Consider the following 24,757-nt stretch of genomic DNA (forward strand, 5'->3'; position numbering starts at 1 on the left):
ATTTTCCGGATGCACAGTAAGGAAAAATCCCTTTTCTCTCACAACCTCTTTAAACGAAAAGGATTTAATTAATAACTGATATTGCCAACTGAAGTTAACACAGACTGGGTAGGATTTATTTTTTTTTTTTAGTGCTCCAGGAAACATAGTTATATGCTGGAATACAGATGTTCATGGAACCATCCAAATTCAAGCTAAAGAAATAAGAAAAGTTATTACTCACCTGAACTTGCAGATTTGGAACTCAATCAAAAATTCTCTATCCTGAGATCTGAAAAACACATAACAAAAGCTTTCATCACCACTGACAATAAATTATTATAATAAAGAATTATACACTAGATATAAAGATAATTCAATATTGGAAATAGGTAATATACATATATGAAAGTCAATTGGCTAATAGTCTGCTTCAAAATAAGCACATTTTATGTCAGAAAAGCAGCCTGATAAAAGCTTAAGCTTTCAAGTGTGCTCAGTCTTTGTCTCCATATCCCCCAACAGCATTCTGAGGAAAAATTAGTTTTAAGCTCTCTCCTGGTACTGAGAATTTGTGAATTTCCATGGAGACTGATAAACTCCAGGGATATCTGAATTGAAGAGTTTCAGAATGTACACCAGAGCAGTTCAAACTATGACTTGAAAAGTTTATTTGAACATAAATAGTTCCTTTAGAAAACAAATTATTTTAATGCTTAGAAGATATTAAAGAAAAATAAATCAGACTGCATTCTAAAATTCTGGTTCTAAGAGTAGAAAAACAAAATAATCAAAATAATAACAAAGTATATACATTTCATGTTTGAAAGGGATCAGAATGCTCTGTGACAGCGGATGAAAGTGCATCAGAGTAAAAGCAATAGAGAATCTGACTGAGGTAGATGTTTTTGAATCTGGGGATGGACAAATGGATTTCTTTTCTATAAAGGCAGAGTAAGAAAACATACTAGTACAGCAAATCTCCTTTGTGATCACCAAATACAAATGATTCATCATTGAATTAATATTCATTTCACAGACACGGATGCATTTCTTTATAATTGCTAAGATTTGTTAAATTTATCAATACTATAACCATGGTTATTTCATTAATAAGGCTGGAGGTTACCCATTAGCTTAATAAGAACAATCTAAAATGGATTTTCCTGCAGTAAATTAGTTTTCAACTTTTTGTCTACAGGCATTTTTCTTTTTCCAGTACAACATTAATGAAGATTAATGCTCAAAATTTAAAATCTGGCAAATAAATATTAGACAATACATGAAGTAAAAACACATTCATTTGAACAATAAAAAAAAGGAGGCATAGAACAAAATGCATCAACATAATATTAAATTTATTTTAGTTTTATGCTAATGGTAATAAATATACAAAAGAAGTAGTTAAATTGCTATACTGTTAATCTGCATGTTTTGGAGGAAATATGTATATCACTGCAATCTTAAATTTATTCAAGACATCCTATTAACAGATTATCCATTTGGTGCTTGCAATGTTGCCAAGTTCTTACAATTTTTCTGTAGTACTTCATTAAAGAAATCAGTTTTGCCTTTTGTTTTTTATGGGTTTTCATTTTACATTTTGTTGTGGGTTTCTCGTGGTGGAGTTTTGTTGCTTGCATTTGTTTTTTTTAAAAAACTTGATCAATAAATGGCATATTCTTTTTCCAGGCTTGAGAGGTGGGCCTGCGCAAACATGACAAAGTTCAACAAAGCTAAGTGCAAGGTCCCGCATCTGCGTTGGTTGATCCCAGGCACAGCTCCAGGTTGGACAGGGAAGACCTTAGGGGAAGGACTTTGGGATGCTGATTGGTGAGAAACTGAGCATGAGCTGGCTTCAGGGTGTACTCACAGCCCAGAAACCAACTGTATCCTGGGCTGCATCAAAAGTAGTGTGGCCAGCAGGTAGAAGGAGGTGATCTTTCCCATCTACTTTCAGAGCCGCGGTTATTCAGTCTGGAGAAGGCACTGAGGATATTTTCTAGCAGCCTTCCAGTACCTAAAGGGGGCCTAGAAGAATTCTGGAGAGGGACTTTTTACACGGGCATGTAGTGATAGAAAAAAGGGGAATGGTTTTGGAGTGAAAGCAGGTAGATTTAGGTTAGATTTTAAGAAGAAATTCTTCACTATAAGTGTGGTGAGGCAGTGGTCCGGAGAAGTTGTGGCTGCCCCATCTCTGGAAGTGTTCAAGGCCAGGCTGGATGGGGCTTTGAGCAACCTGTCCAGTGGAAGGTGTCCCTTCCAACACAGAACATACTATGATACTAATATTTAATGATTGATTCCAAAGTATTTTAGACATGTCAGAAAAGAACCTGAGAATAAAAGTGTATATATCTGGCCTTTCTTTAACATAAAAAAATAAGTCAGATTATTTTTATTTTTAAAGTTTCTATGAAACTTTTGAGCTGGACGTTTAAAGTGAAAATTACATGGGGCGACTAGGAAAAAAAAAAAAAAGTGCCTTTTAAACCAAATATGTTTTGCAACCAGTTGGTCTAAAAGAGTATAAATTAATCTTTGGCTCCCAATACCTTTTTTCTGTTTTATCATTTTGAATATGTGTGCGGAAAAGAATACAGAATATTTTGTGAGTTTTTATACATTGCACAAAAATAGAGTTACCTAGGATTGAAACTGGGGACAGAAACTGAAATCTTACTACCTGCTTGTCAGAAAGCCAGCCAGTTAGAACACCACTCTAATCCTAATGTAGAAAACCTTAAAATCCTGTAAATCAGGAAACTGTAGGTTAACAATCTGCAAGCATAATCATAGTTCTGTTGTGAACTAAAATGTTGAGCTAGAGAAGTCACAAATTCTTTCTGTCCATAGACTTTCCTGCTCCATAAAATCATCTTGGAAGTTTCAATTAAACTTTCTTACGCACTCTGGGATGTTTAGAAGTGTATTATTTCTATGTATATAAAAATGAAAAAAATCAGTTACATAGTTAATTATATTGTATTGCCACAAAATTAATCGCACTTCAGAGAGCACAGGAACTCTATGTCCTGAAAGTAATTTGGTTTTATTTCAAGTGATTTATCCTCCAAGCCTGCAAATACATGACTCAGGGCAAGGTATTATTCAGCAACACTTACATTCTTAGCTAGTTTCCACAACTGTAGGACATTTCTTCAAAAATTGTCAAATTTCATAAGGCTTGTTGCTCCCGAATTTCTTTAAATTTCATAATTTAAAGTCAACAAGACTTCTGTTGTTTTCAATCATCACAGTTTTAGAAAAAGAGCAGGAGGCTATTATTCTGTGAAAATGTTTTATTCTATTGACATTATTACTTATTAAAAATCACTGCAAGAATGATCATTAACATTAGCTTCCTTTTATAGCATCCCTTATTTAAAGCCACAACAAGTACTAAGAGGCAGTTAACAACTACTATATGATGACTCACTACTGGGGGAGGGGGGGATGTCACAATGTTAGTGTACCTGTGTTTCTACAGGTCAGGAAAAAAGTGCATGTGGGAGATTAAAACTCTTCTTTCAAGATTCTTTGTGCACTTTGACAACTACTATATGATGACTCACTACTGGGGGGGGGGGGGGGGGACAATGCTAGTGTACCTGTGTTTCTACAGGTCAGGAAAAAAAGTGTGTGTGTGAGACTAAAACTCTGCTTTCAAGGATCTTTGTGCACTTTGGCTATATAATGCTAGTAGTAAATCACTATGGGGAACAAGCCCCACTATTATGCTGATGATTGCCAACATAAATTGCAGTAGAATTATAACAGTGTGTATCATTGTCTTATTTCCATTAATTCTTATTTCCTTCCAAAAATGTTACACCAATTATCAACAAATATGCTTCTTTACTCATTGATACTTAAAAAAAGTTCCAGAAAAAATGTTATTCAAAATCTTATTTCAGTTATTTAAATAATATCTTAAAATACCCACACAAAAATGAGGATATAATTTAAAATTAAGAGTTTCCAAGAAGGCTGTGAAAAAGATTTGTAACACTTAATTTAAGTGTAATTTATATTTTTAGCAGCAATTTGTGGTGAATTTTTGTATGTCTGAAATATTTTGCTACTTTTGGAAAATAAAAGATCCTTTCCTTCCTATTTCTCCTCAAGAAATTTCTGGAATTTTTAGAGAAAGAACATAATGTAAATGAGATAAGTAATAGCTTCATAGATTATTCTGATATCTAGCTCTTCCTCAACTGGAAAAAAAAAATTAAGTACAGCCTATGGTAACAGCAGTAGGAGAGCATTTTATTTAGGACTGCTTTGTCATCTTACTTGATAACTGCCCTTCAGTTAAAAAACCCCAAACAGTCCCTACTTAATCCCAAATGTATGTTTGGTCCATGGGCTTTAAGCATATCACTAGTATTTCAACAACAGGTATTTCACAAACTTTTTCTACTTTTGCTGTATCAAAATCTTTGTCAACCTGACAGAATTTCTTGAAAAGACAGAAAAATGCCTGCTGAAGAAATAAAAAGGTTCCATTAAATTTTATAATCCATTTTCATAATCCCTTGAGGAAACATTTTGATTCATAACAAAACACAGTCTTACATGTTTCAAAGCCTAAAAATTCAAAAAGGTATCCAATTCGATTATTTTATGGAGATTATCTTCATAATAATTTACATAAACTTCTTGGCAGGTAATCTATACATGCATAAAATAACTCTCTTCCACTTTCTTCTCACTACTAACATTAACAGGAAATCCAGCTTTGTTGCCAAAATGTTACAGTTTGGGCTTTCCTAGCACAGCACAGAACACATATTTTACACGACAATACTATCAAATCCTTTCTACTAAAGACTGACTTTTTCTTGCAGTGTCTCTTTGGTAATTCCTTTTGTTTATGTGAACTTGGAAGGACTATATCTGGACTTCAGGGCAGGGTCTCTCTCCACTTTAAACTTGTGGTCATGATGCCCACATACACACCCCTGAGAATTTTACCATGGTGAAACCTCACCATGCACTTTCCCTTTACATACTTGCCATTAAAAGTAGTTTCAGGTGCGTAGGACAGGGAGGGAAGATGGTATGCTTGAATATGTCCTGAAATTTGAATGGCTTGAGAAGCAGTATTGTGTGACCTATTAAAGAATTTGTCTGTGCTCTACTGGAAATTGCTGTATTAGGCTGTGTTAAATTTTTGTGGTTTTGCACTCTATTCAGGTTTTCTTCTGTTTTACATTGTGCATTTTGTGATGGCATTGTATTTTTGTAACATACTATTGATTTTGAATAATCCTGCTTAGCTGCTTGTCAGCTTCAGATTTTTAAGGGTTATGGACTCATCCTCATTCAAAAATTATTTTATTCTCTTTTAGACACTGAAACACAACTTGGCTAAAACAGACTCCTGCAGGACTCCTCAGGCAAAATGATTGATTCCTTGTTAGCTGAAAGCATTTTTTCAAAGTGTTGTGGCTACATCTTATTTATATTCTGCTCGTTTGCTTAGGAATGTAACAGTACACACATTCTACATCTCCCTTAGAAAAACTTAGTTTTATCATATTTACATTTTTCTTATGAAAAAAGAAATCACACTTTAGCAATTCATTAATAAATTTGCCTTACAGGGACAAAGGCATACAAAACATTTGAGAAAAAGTAATTCTCCATTCATAATTAGCATAATTTATAAACAATTTGAATTTTACGCAAGCTGCACTGACATGAATGTTTGTAATATTGGTAATTTTAAAGTGAAAGCTGAGGATGGCTTGCCATTCTTGTTATATACTCCTTCATAAATGGTTATCTATAAAACCTCTACCATGGATTAAGAATGTATATTCAGGTATGAGAACGCATATTGTACTGTAAATATACAATCCTTAATGATAGCTTCTTTATATGCTTTAAATGCTGTTGTATGGGTCTTCAGACTTGAAAGTGTTCATGGGAAAGGCTACCTACTCAGTTATGTTACCAGCTTTGTAACATGTAGATAAAATTGAGTTTACTAATTTATTAATAAATCTGTAACGTAATAATTACCTTAACAGGGACTGCATCTAAATTCTGATTAACTAATTCATAAACATATTCAATGAAACTACTAAGCAGAGTTGTAGGCTCTGTTTAAAAAGTTTTGGATATAATTTTACTGGTTAACAAACTACTCAGAAATTTAAACCCTTTAGCTGAGAAACAGCTGCTGACTTTCACAATGGAAGAACCGAACGGAGCTGTATTATAACCTGAAACAGAGATAACTTTTGGTGCTAAGAGATACCTGACACATACCATCATCAGGCAGTCATCATCTAACACTTATTAGAGAAAAGGTAGCCCTGAAAGCACAGAAATGTCTATTTTCAGGTAAAAGATTCACATGTTATTAGCAACATCAAGTAATGTATCATGAGTTATTTATAAATCAGGATCTTTCTATCCACCGAGTTATAAAATCAATTAAATTCTTGAAAATAAAAAATAAGCAACTTGAATATTTTATCTAAGCCTTCAGTTTACATTATAACCAGATTTTGAAACTGTTCCTTAGAGTTTCTACTACCCAATTACAATATTTTTTAGAGTGGAGCATGTGGTGGAATTTCCATTATGTAAAATATATTAGCCATAAGAGCTTCAATGTATTTGATGTTTTTCAAGCAAATTTAAAACTTTATTACCTTTGGAACTGTTTTTCTCTTTCTTCTAATGTTTAATTTATATTATGTGTTCTGGTATGTTCGCAGCTGTTGGTCTGTTTTCTATAGAATCTATTTTTACACAAAGCAGTAACAAGAAGTAACATCATCATAATCTAGTGAATCTAGTAACTGGCCTTATAATAAATCCAGTCCCACGTCCCTGACTCTTCAAATCTTGAGCTTTTCTTGTGAGTGCAGGGATTTACAATCCTGGTTAATTTGTCTCAAAGTTGATGCAACAACTATGAAGACAATGTCTGTAAAGGATGTAAAAATCTAAAGCTTTCTCCTTAAACAAAATCTCCAAGGTTCCTAGAAAACTGATTTAAAGTGTGGGAAAAAAACAGTATTTGTAGAAAACTTTATTCATATCATTTTCTTGATCAAAGCCTCCCACATCATACACAAGGAGCTATGCATTATCTTGATTATGCTATATGCTGAGTAATGTCTGCAATATTATGTACACTTTGACATTCTGAATTCCTATCTTATTTAGATATCTTCTGTATGCACAACTAGAACTGCAAAACATTGAAGGCTGAGACAAATGTCACATTGGAAACATCCTCTGCAAAACTACAACCTATAAATTTTCAGGAAAACACCTTATTTGCATTTTCACAGGAGGATGAAATCACATGTTGGGGTGAATACGACACTTAGCATTTAAAATGTATCATTTCCTTTCATAATGTCAATTTATAAAAGTAGTTATATTAAAACTCATTATACTAGTAACCCAACTTTGGCATTTACACATTACTTTAAGACAGAACTGACAATATTCAGGAGTGCCTAGTGCAGTATTGCCTAGTGCAATATTGCCTCATGCAATATGGCACTATAATCCTAGTTAGTGCAGTATGTAACAAAGCAATTACTTGGTTTAGCTGCTTTCAGTGAAAACTTTTTCTGTGTAAGAAGAAACAGAGAGAGAAACACCACAAAAATACTGGAAAATCACATTGAGAAAAAGGGAGCAATCTTTTACAAGAATTTAAATTAAAATCACTCCGATCTAGCCTTGTAAAACTATGATTTGCTATGATAATACAATTAGGTGCCTTTACACAATACACAACACTATAAATGTCCTACTTTTGTTCCCATCTGGGACACGAAGAAGACTAACCAGTGATAATATAGCACATATTCCAGAAGCATGAAAAAAAACCCAGAATAATTGCATGTGTACACAGCAGAATCTGTTAGTCTTGGGAGTGCAGAATTGGTAAGGTACATCTATTTTATTATCTCTTTTATTGTACTCTAGGTTATATCAAGAAACATTTCTTCTGTCAGTTTCATTTATGAAGGTGTGCTACTGAGTATGAAAAATATATTTATAAAAAATGTTTTTATTGTGAAGTCTGTGAAGAAAATATGAACAGCTTGAAATTTTATTAGAGATATTTTAAGTTTTCAGATACATTAGAACTATTAAAAACCAGCATACCTGGGTTACCAAGTATTGACAGATGGCTTGTAGCACTCTTAAAGTAAATTATGAAAACATCAAACTTTGTTGCACATTTTCTCTTCATTTAACTTTCTAATATATTGTTTAGGGGTGTGTGTTTTAATAAATCATACAATTTATGAAATCACAACTTAAAAATCGTTGATCTGCAGATAAACATTTTGGATGAATGAAATATGGTAGTTAAAAGCAAAAATAAAAATGTTCAGGGCCATGGAGTACAATGGCAACTGCTGCCCATTAATCACAGCTGTCAACTTCTTTTTTTTTTTTTGGTGCAGCTTCTAGTTAAACCAGTGTTCCAGATTTCCCACTGGAAAACAAAAATGCACTCCTAATACAAAGAGGTTAATGATTTGTCTTCTACAATATTACTTTACAGAATGTGCATGTCAAAGGCTAAGGTCCTGGTTCACTTCAAGCATGCAATTGTGCGAGAAAATAATTTTGAAAAACTCAGTTTGTAAACAAGCAGGTCCATTCTTATCTCACAGTTTGATTTGTTCGTAGAATCCTAGAACCAATTAGGTTGGAAAGGACCTGTAAGATCATCAAGTCCAAGCTTTATCCCAGGACTGCCAATACCACCACTAAACCATATCACTGAGGGCTGCATCTACATGGCTTTTGAACACTTCCAGGTACAGTGATTCTACCACGTCCCTGGGAAACCTAGTCTGATACCTAATCACCCCCTCTGTAAAGAAATTTTTCCTAAGATCTATTCTAAATCTCTCCTGGTTTAGCTTGAGATCATTTCCTCTTGTCCTATCACTTGTTACTTTCTGAAAAGAGACCAAAACCTACCTCACTACAACCTCCTTTCAGGTAGTTGTAGAGAGTGATAAGGTCCCTCCTGATACTTCTTCTTCAGCTCCCTCAGCAGTTCCTTATAAGTTTTATTCTCCAGACCCTTCACCATTTTTGTTCCCCTTCTCTGGATCCATTCCAGCACTTCAATGTCTGTACTGTAGTAAGGGGCCCAGAATTGAACACATGATTTGATTTGCAGCCTCACCAGTGCCCAGTACAGGGAGATGATCACTGCCTTGGCCCTGCTGGCCACACTATTTCTGATGCAGGCCAGGATGCTGTTGGCTTCTTGGCTGCCTGAGCACAAGCTGGATAATGTTCGGTGTCTGTCAGTCAGCACCTCCAGGTTCTTTTCCTCAGATCAGCTTTCCAGCCACTCTGCCCCAAGCCTGAGGTGCTGCACAGGGTTGTTGTAGCCCAAATGCAGGACGTGGCCCTTTGCCTTGTTGAACTTCATATCATTGGCCACAGCCCATCGATCCAACCTGTCCAGATCCCTCTGCAGAGACTTCCTACCCTTCAGGAGATTAACACTCCGAGCCATCTTGGTCTCATCCACAAATTTATTGAAGGTGCACTCAGTCCTCTCATCCAGATCATCAATGAAGATATTAAACAACACTGGCCTAGCATCGAGCCCTGAGAAACACCACTACCAACCAGTCTCCAACTAGATGTGATATCATTTACCACCACTCTTTGGTCTCGGCCATCCAGCCAATTTCCAACCCAGTGAAGAATCCTCTCATCCAAGCCATGAACAGCCAATTTCTCCAGGAGAACACTGTGCAAGGCAGTGTTGAATGCTTTACGTAAGTCCAGATAGACAATGTCCACAGTCCTTCCCTCATCAACCAGGCACGTCACCTTATCATAGATCAGGATGGTCAAGCAGGACCTGCCCTTCATGACCCCATGCCAACTGGGCCTGATCCCTCAGTTTTCCCATATGTGCTTTATGATCTCACTTAGGATCATCTGCTCCATGACCTTCCTTGGAACTGAGGTCAGGCTGACAGACCTATAATTCCTGGGGTCCTGCTTCCTGCCCTTTTTGTAGAGAGGCCTAATGTTGACCAGCCTCCAATCCTCTGGGACCTGCCCACTAGATCAGGACTCCTGATGGATGATGGAGAGTGGCTTAGCAAGCTCCTCTGCCAGCTCCTGCAGCACTCTTGAGTGGAACCTGTCTGACCCCTTAGACTTGTGTACGTCCAAGTGGAGGAGGAGGTCTCTAACCATTTCTTCCTGAATTTTGGGGACTTCATCAGCTCCCCATCTCTGCCATCCAACTCAGGGGACTGAGTACCCTGAGATGGCTAGTGTAACTATTTGTGAGGCATAGGCACCATTAAATACCTCAGCCCTTCCTCATCCAAAGTCACTAGATTTCCCCTGGTATGCAGTAGGAGATGGAGGTTCTCCTTGGCCCTCCTTTTGTTGCTAGTATATTTTTAAAAGTACTTTTTATTATCTTTTATGGCAGTGGCCAGATTAGTTCAGTCTGTGCCTTCACCTTTCTAACTTTCTCTCTATGTAATCGAACAACATCCTTGTACTCCTCTTGAGGTGACAGTCGCATCTTCCAAAGATGGTAAATTCTCTTTTTTCCTGAGTTCCAGCAACATCTCCCTGTTCAGCCAGGTTGGTTTCTTTCCCGACAGTTTGATTTTCAGCACTTGCTTCTGTGTCTTAAAGATTTCATTCCTGAAGAGTGTCCAGCTTCCCTGCACTCTTTGCCCTTGCGTAGTGTTTCCCAAGGAATTCTGACAATCAACACCCTAAACAGGCCAAAGTCAGCCCACAGGAAGTCTAGGGTGGAGGTTTTGCTGGTCTGGAGGAATGTATATAATGGTGGACAGTACCGTAGAATGGGGAGGTATACCATGAATGTGACTTACAAGAATAGCATGTCGGGCATTGCTGCAGATGGTGTAAAGTATGACATATCACTTTTTTCATATATAACGATTACAGAATGGTCTAGAAGGCTGAATGTATTTTATCATGATTATTAGGACAGCTAGGAAGTAAAAATGGTATTTTCATTGAATCATAGAATCATAGATTAGTTAGGGTTGGAAAGGACCTTAAGATCATCAAGTTCCAATCCCCCTGCCATGGGCAGGGACACCTCGCTCTAAACCAAATCACCCAAGGACTCGTTCAACCTGGCCTTGAACACTGCCAGGGATGGAACATTCACAACCTCCTTGGGCAACATATTCCAGTGCCTCACCACCCTAACAGGAAAGAATTTCCTCCTTATATCCAAAAAGGATAAGTTTAGACTTACCCTGTTTAAGTTTTAACCCAGTACCCCTTGTCCTATCACTACAGTTCCTAATGAAGAGTCCATCCCCAGCATCCCTATAGGCCCCCTTCAGATACTGGAAGGCTGCTAGGAGGTCTCCACGCAGCCTTCTCCAGGCTGAACAGCCCCAACTTTCTCAGCCCATCTTCATATGGGAGGTGCTCCAGTCCCCTGATCATTCTCTTGGCCCTCCTCTGGACTTGTTCCAACAGTTCCATGTCCTTTTGATGTTGAGGACACCAGAACTGCACACAATACTTCAAGTGAGGTCTCACGAGAGCAAAATAAAGGGGCAGGATCACCTCCTTCGACCTGCTGGTCACACTCCTTTCGATGCAGCCCAGGATACGGTTGGCTTTCTGGGCTGCAAGCGCACACTGCCAGCTGATGTTCATTTTCTCATCGACCAGCACCCCCAAGTCCTTCTCCGCAGGGCTGCTCTGAATCTCTTCTCTGCCCAGCCTGTAGCTGTGTCTGGGATTGCTCCGACCCAGGTGTAAGACCTTGCATGTGGCAAGGTTAAACTTCATCAGGTTGGCATCAGACCAGCTTCACAAGCGTGTCGAGGTCCCTCTGGATAGCATTCCTTCCCTCCAGCGTATCAACTGAGCCACACAAGCTTGGTGTCAGTGGCAAACTGGCTGAGGGCGCTCTCAATTCCGCTGTCCATGTCAGCGACAAAGATGTTAAACAAGACCAGTCCCAACACCGATCCCTGAGGGACACCACTCATTACAGGCCTCCAGCCGGACATTGAGCCATTGAGCACAACTCTTTGTGTGCAGCCATCCAGCCAGTTCTTTATCCACTGAGTGGTCCATCCATCAAATTGATGTCTCTCCAATTTAGAGACAAGAATGCCGTGTGGGACAGTGTCGAATGCTTTACACAAATCCAGGTAGATGACATCAACTGCTCTACCCCGTGCATGTTCAGATTTTTAAGATGGTCTCGAACCAATTCCTCTCCTGGAGTGGGCCCAAGGTCTTCATTCTCACAGTCCCTGCATCTGCCTTCCAAGACTTGGGTGGTGCGGTCAGAGCCTTTGCTAGAGAAGACTGAGGCGAAGAAGTCATTCAGAATCTCAGCCTTCTCCAAATCCTGTGTAGCTAGTTCACCCGAGAGCTTCCTGAGGGGGCCTGCGTCCTCCCTAATCTGTTTTTTACTTGCTATGTACCTGTAGAATCCCTTCCTGTTACCCTTAATATCCCTAGCCAAGTTTAATTCTAACTGGGCCTTAGCTTTCCTAACCTGGTCCCTAGCTTCCCAGACAATATCCCTGTACTCTTCCCAGGCTGCCTGTCCTTGTTTCTACTTTCTATAAAACACTTTTTTCATTTGAATTTTTCTCAGCAGCTCCTTATCCATCCAAGGAGGTCTCCTAGCCCTCCTGCTGCACTTCCTTCTAGTTGCGATGCAACACTCCTGAGCTTGTAGCAGGTGAACTTGAAGACCAATCAAAAGTCTTGAGCCCCCCTGCCCTCTAGGGCTATATCCCATGGAACTGTACTAAGCAGGCTCCTGAAGAGGCCAAAGTCTGCTCTTTTGAAGTCTAGGGCAGGGAGCTTGTTGCATGCTCTTCTCACTGTCCTAAGGATCTCAAATTCAACCATCTCGTGGTTGCTGCATCCAAGGCTGCCCTGGAGTGCCACATTTCCAACAAGCCCTTCCCTGTTGGTGAGCACATGGTCAAGCATAGCTCCTCTCCTTGTCAGTTCCTCTATTACCTGCAGAAGGAAGTTGTCTTCCACACAATCGAGGAACCTCCTGGATTGCTTGTGCCGGGCCGTACCATCATTCCAACAGATGTCAGGGTGGTTGAAGTCACCCATGAGAACGAGGGCCTGTGAGCGTGAGGCTTTTACTATCTGCCTATGGAGTACTTCATTCGCAGATTCCTCTTGATCAGGTGGTCTATAACAGATCTCCACAGTAATGTCTCCCATCGCTGTTTTCCCTTTAACCCTGACCCATAAGCTCTCTGTTAACTGTTCACCAGTCCCCAGACAGAGTTCCATACTCTCCAGCCTATCCCTAACATAAAGGGCAGCTCCCCCTCTGCGCCTGCCAGGCCTGTCTTTTCTAAAGAGTCTGTAACCTTCCATTCCAACGCTCCAGTCATAGGAGCCAATTGTCAATAAGGACTTGGACATTGCACAATACTATTGCTCACCACTCACTAACCAATACCCAGCCTGACCCTAGATGTGATCTTGGCGTTCCAGGTGACTCCCCCCAGTTTACATACTGGACATGATATGCTGTGGTATGGAATACCCCTTTGGCTAGTTTGGGTCAGATGTCCTGTCTCTGCTTTCTCCTGGCTTCCTGTGCCCCTGTTGACTGGCAGAGCATGAGACTGAAAAATCCTTGTCTGAGTAAGCATTACTTAGCAGCAATTAAACCATTCAGTGTGTTAACAGCACTGTTCTCAGACTGAAGTTGAAAACACAGCACTTCACCAACTACTAGGAAGGAGAAAAATAACTGTTACAGCTAAACCCAGGACAGCAGTATTTCAACTTTTCTGATGCTCCTGAGAGCAGACACTCTGACTTTATTACCTGTGGGAATTTTACCAGCCTGGATCTCAAAATTTCAAATTCAGATGCAAGCTTTTTCCCCAGATAATAAGTTCCAAGAGAATGTAAATCTGAAAGGAAGTAGTAGTTGTCAAGGAATGCAGTATTACATAAGTGTAAATTTAAAAAATATGGGAAATAGATTTAGATAAAAAAGTATCAGATATGTATTTTTTTGAGATGCATTCTTACAGGCAGCAATTGACAGAACAAGCGGCAAATGCCATGCTTCAGTTTTTTAGTGAAAAAACACACATAGAAACTACTGAAATAAACATCTCTACACGATTTAATAATACCTTGACCTTCACTAGAAACCAGCAACAGATGTCTGAAAAGTATTTTCTACCATCAATCCACAAGTTCTGTTGCACCTATCAAGGAAGTAGATGATAAGAGAGCTTTTATGTGTGTGTGAGGGGGAAGGCAGGGGTGAGAAAGAAAAGAGCCCTTACAACACAACATTACATGACCACTCACTGGAAACCAAGAAGAATATTTTCCATCAGAATCCTACAAGAAGAAATATTACATCATTCCCAGGTCATAAACCAAAGGAAGAATTCAGTTTCTGACACAAGAGGAAGAGCAAGCTACTCTGCAGTTCTTTTTGCAAATGCTATAGACTTCCCAGAAAACTTTAAACACTATTAAAATGCATTCAGGAAAAATTACTAAAAAAACAGTGTTTTAACCACAGCCTTCTTACACGTACTCTATGCCACCTTTGTACTTATTTTCTATAGGAATCACATTAAAGAAAGAAAGCTGCTAGTGTTAACCATACTGTTCTAAATCTGATTCTGATCCACTGAGTTATCTGACCAGAATATTTAAAGTTTGTATGTTTGCTTTCACTCGGTAAAAGTGGGATTTTTCATTAATACCTCCTATGAAGTCAAACAATTAGATATCAATAGGGGACAGTGACGCTAAAAACTGACCACACCTGGAGCTAGTACTGAGTTCTATTCTGAAATGAACACATTTGGTTTTGATTATAAAAAATAGTTTTGCTGAGGAACAAAACTCCAACTAATTTACAAAGTGCTATTGTGCTAAGAGAGGCAATATGGTCCCACAGCTACTGTACAGGATAGCTGGATTCATTTACCTTTCTGTTTTTGAGCTTCCTCATTGTTAAACTGTTCAGTCACTAAACACCTTTTCAGTGACTTCAAAGATCAATAGTTGGAAATACTTTCCATTTATAAGTATAGAAGAGCCTCTAAATATTACAACTTATTTTATCAAAGCAGAGAGCAGATTTTCCTTCCAAGTTCTCTTCATTAGCAGAGGAACCTCAAAAAAGAGACAGTTTAAAGAATACTTTAAAATGTTTCTTTGCCACAGGGTTTGAAAAGGCAATGACATTTATGTCTATTTCAGTAGAACTTTTACACAGGAAAAGGAGAACATACAGTCTGACACAGATTATAAATCTGAGACAAGTATCACAACCCTAAGAAAGAAGGTGTAACCTTGTTAGAGGTAACCACGAGAAGAGGATGTAGACGGTGACTGATTTTTTGTGCAGTTGCTTATTAATCCACTATAGTGGTTTTGTGTTACTGAATGAAAAAAAACCTCAAACACACAAATTTAGGATACTTTGTGTCTTAGAGACAGGGCAATAAAAATAATGTAAGATCACTGAATAAAGTGTAGAATATTTCAAGGAGATGACTCAAATTTATCTCAAGCCACAAACATTTGTAAAAATAATTGTATTTTGGATCACTGTATTTTATTGTATTGTTTTGTATTGTATTGTATTGTAAAAATGATCCAAATACAGAAAAAAAAAGTTAACCCCTACACATGCACACATTACTACTATTCCATCATTCAAGCAATGAGCCTTTAATTTTTAGTGCAAATTTGAAAAATTGATACAGGGTAACTGATAAAAGTTGCCTAAAAAGAGAAGCTAAAATAGTGTATTTTCAGATGGTTTCAGGTCTTCTGTGTGCCCCCCTCCCAGTAAGATCCCAGCCAAGACTTCATTTTTTCTTCCATTCTTTCTTATTTGAGAAAAATTGCTGGAAAGTTAATGTTAAGGCATAACAGCTCTGAAGTGAACCTAAGAAACGTTGAACAGATTTCCAAGGAAATTACCACCAGTCATCTCAGGCCTGTCTGGTATTAGAATTACATAAATATAAATCAGTAATTACAACACAGTCATTAAGACTTTAGGTATATGTACAATCAATATCAGGCATGAAAGATATGGTATCTGAGCATTTCTGTCAGGTACATGAATTAGGTGCTTCATAGTGTTGTACGCATATGTGATGCTTTATTTCAATCATTTTAGACACTGGTTACATTAATATATAATACTTATATCTTTAGCATGTAGAATAAAGCACTTCCCTTTTTGGTGTATTTCATATACAGAACAGTAATATAAATAACAGTACATTAAACAAGAATATGTCTCTCTCAGATTTCTGTAACTCTCTGTTAACCTTTTTTCTGCAAAACACACAAACAAGATTGTAACATCTAAGATAACCACAGGCTCTAGATAATGATAAGAACAGACAAAGGATGAATTAAAGAACAACACCTACTCAGCTGCTGCCCTCTCCCTCACTTTTCCCAACTCTGTATCTGACTTTCCTCACTCTGCTTCCTTCTCTCTCACATACTCTTTCTTAATGCTTCTCTCTTGTTTCACAAATATTCCTTACTCAGTCTCAGAGATCTAGTGCTTCTATTACATGAAAAAAATAAACCCACTAATAAACACCCAAACGTGATTATGAAAACTCACTGAGGCAGTGGAACGGAGAGCCATGGGTGTAGCACTAGACTGTGTTTTCAATTGTGTTTTCACTATTTTAACAAGATCATTTTGCAATGAAATTTTACAATTATGGACCAGAATTACTCTGCCTAATTCTGCCTTCCATCCAGAATCCTATAAAAATAATATTAATTTTCAATGCATTACTTCAGAGAGTCCTCATAATTTCTTTAAATGTCTGCTATACATTCTGTTTATATAAAAAAGAGGTAGATAATAAAAAAGTGTGGGGTTTTTTCTCTCTTTTTTTTTTTCTGAAGGGTGTCAAAAGTTATAGTTAATACACAGGAATGGCTGCTCTTCTCACCCCATTGCAGTCATCTCATATATCACTTTTGACTTTTGGCACATTTTTCTCGAAATGGAAAAATGCATGGTGTATGATTGATTTCCAGTTCTTTCAGATGATACAGTAACAAATAAGAAGCTGGGGCAATTTAGTCTGAGGTGTCTGTTAAATATCATAGAGTCTAACTTGGTAGAGAACCAGGATATTTCCATCCATCTGATACCTAAATTTATGTTCACATAGCGTTTGTATGAATAGCAATCAACATAAGTGTGCATTAGGAATTAACAAATTAAGGTTCTTTGTAATTTTAGTACCACAGCAAATCTATATTGTGCTGTAATTTCAATCTTCATTACTATTAACGTATGAGTATTCTTAAAATTTGATACAGCAGAACATGGATAAAATTTCCTAAAAGACCTTGCTGGTACAATATGGTATGGTACGATATGGTACAATAAAATATAATAAAATAATATAATATGATATGGTACAATATGGTACAATAAAAGAGTAATTAGTGGTTTGCAATGTTTTCTAAGGTTTTCTTCTTTATTAAGACATTCACTCCTTATAAGTAGGCTTAAAACACATTTTACTCAATAAACGTATGCTATGTCTTCTTCCAAGCAAGCATAATTTCAGACTCTAAAATTTGTAATGCAGAGACATCAAACAGTGTTTCAACACACTGGCAGAAGCTTCATGTTTCTGACATTCAGAAAACAGCCTTTCAATAAGCAAAATTAATTTATGAAAGTTAATACTTTAGTTAATATGCATGTCTTAATTATTCCTAATAAAGTTTAATGGGAAGAAAAATTGAGGGATTGACAAGGGAAAGAAGCTACCACCAGCTATATGAGGTAAGAATTCAAAACTATTGACAAAAGTTCATTTTTGCAAATGTACTAAGGATAAACACTGCCAATCTGTTTCAGGTATTCACAACAGTGAGGAGACGTACAAACTAAAAAATATCTTCACAAAAGTGTTTGCAAGACAAAAAAATGTGATTCATAAAAGGGAGCATCTCAGACATCTGGAGCATAAATTCTACATTGTTACTTGGAAAAATTAACAAATACTTTATGGGATTCATATGTACAAAGAAAATTTTTGCTGAGTTGGCCTCAGACATACACTTGATGAAATTGAGGACATTTCAGTGGAGAGAAAGTGGAGGGAAGAACTGAGGGGAGATAGCTCTTTCCTGTTAGTTCCCTGCATTTGTTTCTGAAGACAGAGCAAAGGAGAGTTCATGCAATCAAAACACTGAAGGACTGAGCAGAGACTATTTAGGTCATCCACTTTTTTAATAAATGTGGTGACGTATATGTATTCTCTGTCTGCCTGCAGACTAACTAATCAAGCTAACACCCATGGATGTGAGAGAAAGGACAATGTTTGGCTGAGGACATTAAACTTTTTGGTTTTATCTAATCATTATTAAATTACCATGAGCAAGGTAGTTTTGTAGTTTTCTCCCTTTCTTATACCATTGTGTGGAATGAATAAACAGTCCAGCTGCACCTTTTATGCAGATGCAATTCTCTGGTTAGCGAAGTTCAAAGTAAATCAAGGCAAGATGCTAGGAACCTGGAGGAAAACCTTCTTTTAAAATGCTTCTTGTAACATTAATTTTCCTAAGGGTTTGATGTCATACATAGAAAAGGAGTGCACACATACATATCTTATACAAAAACAACATTAGAGCTCCACAACGGTTTTGAGAAAACCTCTTTTCAACCATCAAGACATTTTAAAAATTAAATGTCTGAAATTCTTTCAAATGTATCCACCATGACCTCCAGGGATCCAGATCCAACCTTGGAATATCTGGAGTGCAGATATAATACCTTAAATTTTACATTATTATTTTCCCCCATATAATTTATTTGGCATAATTAAGCACATTTTTCATGTTATGATTTTTGTTTGTTTGTTTGTTTTTTACTTTATATCATACAAACTATGATCAAAGTCCACATTCAAACCTCAGAAACTACAGGTTGTTTTTTTTTGTTGTTGTTGTTGGTTTGTTTTTTTTGTTTTTTTTTTTTTTTGTTCACTGAGCTTTAAAAGCGAGAGTTAAAGAACTTGCACACAAAATTTACACAGCAGGTTTTCTATGGAAGCAGATACTATATCTGTCTGTGACAACTTCCCCATTTAGTCTCCTCTCCCATTTTAGCAAAGTGAAAGCCAGATTTAGTCTTTAAACTTAAGTGCTCATAAGTAATTTCTTAACAACTTCACATACATAAGAAGAAAGAAAAACATGACAAATGTCACAAACTATATTTTTTCTTATTCCCTTTTGTGAAATTCCTAGAAATATGGTTCTTAAATATTTGGAGGGAGGAGGAAGAGAAAGCCAGCTTGTTAAAAAGTACACGCAAACAAAAGAACAACCAGGTTTTATGAAAATGTTTTTATGCCAGAAGGGTTTAAGAAAGGTTAGGCTGTACTTATGTATTCTTCTTTTGTTACTGGAATATGTATTCATTAAAATTTACTGAATACAGTGAGCATTAAGAGCTCTATGTACAATCCATCAAGTGCTACTTAGATGTAGGTAATTCAGATTTGAATATAGGTATGTAAAACTTCCAGTATTCTCCCATTTATTAACATCTCCTATTTAATCATGTGTAATTAGGACATGCTGAATTCATAAATTAACTTGGTAGTTTACCATGCACAATAGAGGATGTACTACACCACTAGTGGTTCAGCTGTCCCTCTGATCTTGTGTTCTCTAGCCAATGGAAACCTATAAAAGCAGTTTTGAAAAGCTTGTCCAGACACAGCTATATTAGCAATCTGTGCCACTTGCATGCCTTTTCAATTATTTCCAAAAATAGTAGGGTCCCTGAAGTCCCATGATCACTCTGTGTTTTCAGTTGACATGAAAAGAAATAGATAAAGAATGTGGCATAATTTCCCCTTACAACCCGCACTGCTATTTTTGATGGGCAAACACACATTAACACTTTCACTCTCTTTAGAGCTGGTATAAGCTACAGTTTCCATAAACAAATGTACTGAGCTACCTAAGGATCCCTGTACTGGAGTTAAATTCACACAAACACAATCTGTGTTACACCCAACCATTTCTTTGTAGCAGTGATTTTGACTCCCACAGCATTAAATACACTAGTAGCAAAACACATTATAAACTAAGATTAAGTTTATGGAGTTTTTCTGCTATGGAAAGAATCAAGTGGTTAAAGAGGGCATATCTCTTTGTGTAACTTATAAACACATTTCTCTGCTGAAACAGTGCAGCAGTAGGCAATTCTAACTAGATAATTAGGTAATGTTCCAGATAGCCTTACTTTTTTTTTTTTTTCCTATTTTGTTACCTTCTTCACATATAAAAGAAAACAAAAGACCTTACATTATACTTGGATTATACTCCTGAAGAACTGAGAGTAACCCTATTTGCATGCAAAAAATGCTGTGAAAGATTTGAGATTATCTATATATTATGTGTTTCTAGTTACCATGCAAACCAAGAAGTTGAGGATTTTTTTTACAATCAGTATGTACACAATAAGTATTTAAATAATTTTAAAATATGCTGTGCTAAAAGGAGACTGTCATGTGTTCTTTAACTGATACAGATAAATACCCTTTCATCTTCTTCCAACCTTCTTGCCTATTTAAAAGTCTCAAAAAGAAGTGAAATCAAACAGGTGAATTTGGGAAGATAATAAAATCAGATCAAAATGGATATTTCACAGTTCTTGAAGTGCATCTTTCTGATTTATGACATATTTCTATATGATGCATTACTGAATAAGTCCCATTACTGATGCCAGTTATCCTTCAAGGTAGAAAAGCCATTCTAAAAAAAAAAATAATAAAAAAATGCTTAACAGTCCAGGAAAATCTTCTGCATTGCAGCCATACATGGTAAATGGTATCAGTGACGGACTTTAAGTAGATGCTTCTAGCCAGTCAGGCGTCAGCACTGTCAGCTGCAGGTTACTTGATTAAGCAGCTACTCTCCTTTGTAAGTTCACATTTTTTTGAATAAGAATTATGAAGTGACTTCACCAGCTTCCCTGTTAAATGCTGCAAGTGATCACTCTCACATTATGTTTTATATCATTCTCCAGTAGCAGCAATTCCTACTCGTAATCGAAATAGCATAAACCCTTTTTTTTAACTGTTTTCCATCTAGAGTAATACAAGTGGATAAATGAGACTATGTTCAAAATTTGAATACAAACCCTCTCCACATAACATTATGTCATAGTTTCACTCCAGTAGACAGCTGAGTCCCACATAGGCACTTGCTCATTCCCCCATTGCAATATGAGGAAGAAAATAAAAAAGATAAATGTGAGAAAACTTATGGGTTGAAGTACAGACAGTTTAATAGGTAAAACAAAACATCGGCATGCAAACAAAACAAAATAAGGAATTCATTCGCTACTTCCCATCAGCAGGCAGGTATTTGGCCACCTCCAGGAAAGCAGGGCTCTGTCACATGTAACAGTGAATTTGGAAGATAAACACTATAATTTCAAATGTCCCTTTCCTTCTTTTTCTCAGCTTTTATTGTTAAGCACACCATTATACGTTATGGAATATTCCCTTGGTCAGTTGTGGGTATTTCACCCAGCTGTATTACCTCCCAAATTCTTGTGCATCCCCAGACTACTCATTGGCAGGGCAGAGTTGGAAACAAAGGAGGCCTTGACACTGTGTAAGCACCATTCAGCAGTAATTTAAACATCAACACTATTCTCATCACAAATCTAAAATATAGCCTTATAAGAATGACTATAAAGAAAATTAACTGCATCCCAGCCCATACCAGTACAATGATTAACAAATGTGAAAGATTTTGGGACTCATTAAGTCATAATGAAATTTGTTATTAAGAAAAAAATTACACTCAAGTTATACCATTCATTTACAACTGTGAGTTCCATAATTAACTTCTATCTAATCAAGTCTTACACTATTTAAAGACTTGTACATTTTCTAATATTGCACTATCCAATATAATATTAAGGCTTATTATGGTAATCAGAGATAATAATCTATAAATAGATTATAGCCCATACAAAGACTGGAAATGTTTACTAACATGAATTATCCTGTGACATCAGTAAGAAAGCACTGACAAATACAGAAAAGGATATGCTCATATGTGCATGTGTATCTCAGGAACGGGATATCAGCCATTCTGTATGATGTAAACAACCCCAAAACTACCTACATTTCAAGGTGTTTCTGTTTTGGATTATTATTTTTTTCTTTTAATAGATCTGCAAATGACAGCTCTCTTCAGTTTCTAGTTAGGCACAGCCATTGCCATAGTGGACAAGCATGTGTAGGGGGACTGCGGATCCACATGGCAGCAAAGGCACATGGCTTATTGATATGCTAGGAACAACAGGACTGTCTCGGGACAGTCACCTAAGAATTAAGGCTTCTCTCCCAGAAAATCCCAGCAGGATCAGTAATCCAAACAAAGTGCATCTACACCAATGCACACAGAATAGGCAACAAACAGGAGGATCTGGAAGCCATTCTGTAGTTGGAAAACTGATATCGAATAGAATAGAATCATAGAACCATAGAATCATAGAATAGTTAGGGTTGGAAAGGACCTTAAGATCATCTAGCTCCAATCCCCCTGCCATAGTGTGCAGGGATACCTTACACTAGACAATGTCACCCAACTCTGCCCAACCTGGACTTGAACACCACCAGGGGTGGAGCATTTACTGCTTCCCTGGGCAACCTGTTCCAGTGCCTCACCACCCTCACAGTAAAAAACTTCTTCCTTGTATCTAAAATGAACTTCCCCTGTTTCAGTTTAAACCCATTAGCCCTTGTCCTATTGCTACAGTCCCTGATGAAGAGTCCCTCTCTAGCATCCTTATAGGCCCCCTTCAGATACTGGAAGGCTGCTATTAGGTCTCCACTCAGCCTTCTCTTCTCCAGGATGAACAGCCCCAGCTTTCTCAGCCTGTCTTCATACGGGAGGTGCTCCAGCCCCCTTCTCCTCCTTGCGGCCCTCCTCTGGACTTGCTTCAACAACTCCATGTCCTTCTTACATTGGGGACATCAGAATTGTACACAGTACTCCAAGTGAGGTCTCACAAGTACTGCTGTATTTTATGTATGTGTGTATATATATATATGTATGCATGCATATATGATATAGTTGCAACCGTGAAAACATGGTAGGATGACACACAATTGGAGTGCCACAATGGATGGCTATAAATTCTTCAGAAGAGATAGGCAACTATATCTTACAGCGCGGTTGCCCTGTAAGATGGTGATGCCTTGTGAGATGGTGATGGGGAGGCTGGCATCCAGTGCATATAGTTATAAATCAGAGGAAGGGTCAAGAAGGCAGGGGTAGTTTGCTATAGACCACCCAACCAGGATGAAGAGACAGATGAAATATTCTACGAGCAGCTGAAGAAGTCACTTTATCACTAGGCTTCATGGAACACTCCACCTTACTAGCTGAGTACTGGCAATAAAATACAAAGGAGAGGAAACAGCCTGGAGCGTGTGAACGACAACTTCCTGATACAGCTGGTGATGGAGCCCGCTGCTGGAAGCACTCCATTGGATGTGTTGCTTGTGAACAGAGAAGGATTGTGGGTGATGTGATGGCTGGAGGCCATCTTGGGAATAGTGATCATGAAATTATAGCATTCAGTTGTGGGAGAAGTGAGGAGCAGGGTAAGCAGAACAGTTACCTTGGACTTCCAGATGGCGGACTTTGGCCTTTTAAGTGGTCTGGTTGACAGAGTCCCTTGGGAAGGAGTCGTGAAATGCAAAGGGGCCCAGGAAGGTTGAACATTCTTCAAGAACTTAATATTAAAATTTCAGGAACAGGCCATCCCTATGTACTGCAAAATGAGACAGTGGGGAAGAAGACTGGCCTGGCTGAACAAAGATCTCTGTCTGGAACTCAGGGAAAAAAGATTTTGGAAGAAAGGTCAGGCAACACAGGAGAACTACAGAGATGTTGTGAGGTTATGCAAGGGTAAAATTAGAAGGGCCAAAGCACAACTAGAACTTAATCTGGTCAGTGCTCTAGAAGACAGACACATAAACAGCAAAGGAGGGCTAAGGAAAGTCTCCATCCTTCATTAGATGTGGGGAAAAACATATTGACAAGGGGTGAGGAGAAGGCTGAGGTATGTAATACCTTCTTTGCCTCAATCTGTCAGAGTATGATCAAAAGGGTACCCAGCTCCCTGGGTTGACAGCTAGCTCAGTATCAGTCAGCAGTGGGTCCAGACAGCCAAGAAGGCTGAGAACATCCTGGCCTGTATCAGCTATAGTGTGGCCAGCAGGGCGAGGACAGTGACCAGTCGCCTGTGCTCGGCACTGGGGAGACTGCACCTGAATACTGTGTTCAGTTTTAGGCCCCTCACTACAAGACAATGAGGTGCTGGACTGCATCGAAAAAACAGCAAAGCTGGTGAAGAGTCTAGACATTAAGTCCTACAAGGAGTGGCTGATGGAATAGGCTTTCTTTAGCCTGGAGAAAAGGATGCTCAAGGGAGACCTTACCTGAAAAGATGTAGCTGGTGAAATGCTTGGCAGGAATATTCTATGAGGAGTGGCTACAAACTTTGTGTTTCACTAGTTTGGAGAAAAGGAGGCTGATGGGCAGCCTCACTGCTCTCTACAGCTTCCTGAAGAGGAGAGAAATGCTGATCTCTTCTTCCCGGTGTTCAGTGAAAGGACACATGGGAATAGTTCAAAGCTGCACCATGGGAGGTTTAGACTGGGCA

General features: G+C 37.9%; 1 long non-coding RNA gene across 1 annotated transcript in view; it reads right to left on the reverse strand.

Moving 5' to 3' along the window:
- Nucleotides 1-222: 222 nt before the first annotated feature.
- The window catches only part of LOC133216948 (uncharacterized), a 181,890-nt gene continuing 157,355 nt past the window's right edge, over nt 223-24,757 (reverse strand). Inside the window, exon 3 of the long non-coding RNA XR_009726760.1 lies at nt 223-271. This is a non-coding gene — a long non-coding RNA (uncharacterized LOC133216948). The remainder of the gene's footprint in view (nt 272-24,757) is intronic.

The sequence above is a fragment of the Neopsephotus bourkii genome, unplaced genomic scaffold (genome assembly GCF_033783945.1).
Source record: "Neopsephotus bourkii isolate Nb327-2 ecotype Australia unplaced genomic scaffold, CSIRO-AGI_Nbou_v1 NB_1075, whole genome shotgun sequence".
NCBI lineage: Eukaryota > Metazoa > Chordata > Aves > Psittaciformes > Psittacidae > Neopsephotus > Neopsephotus bourkii.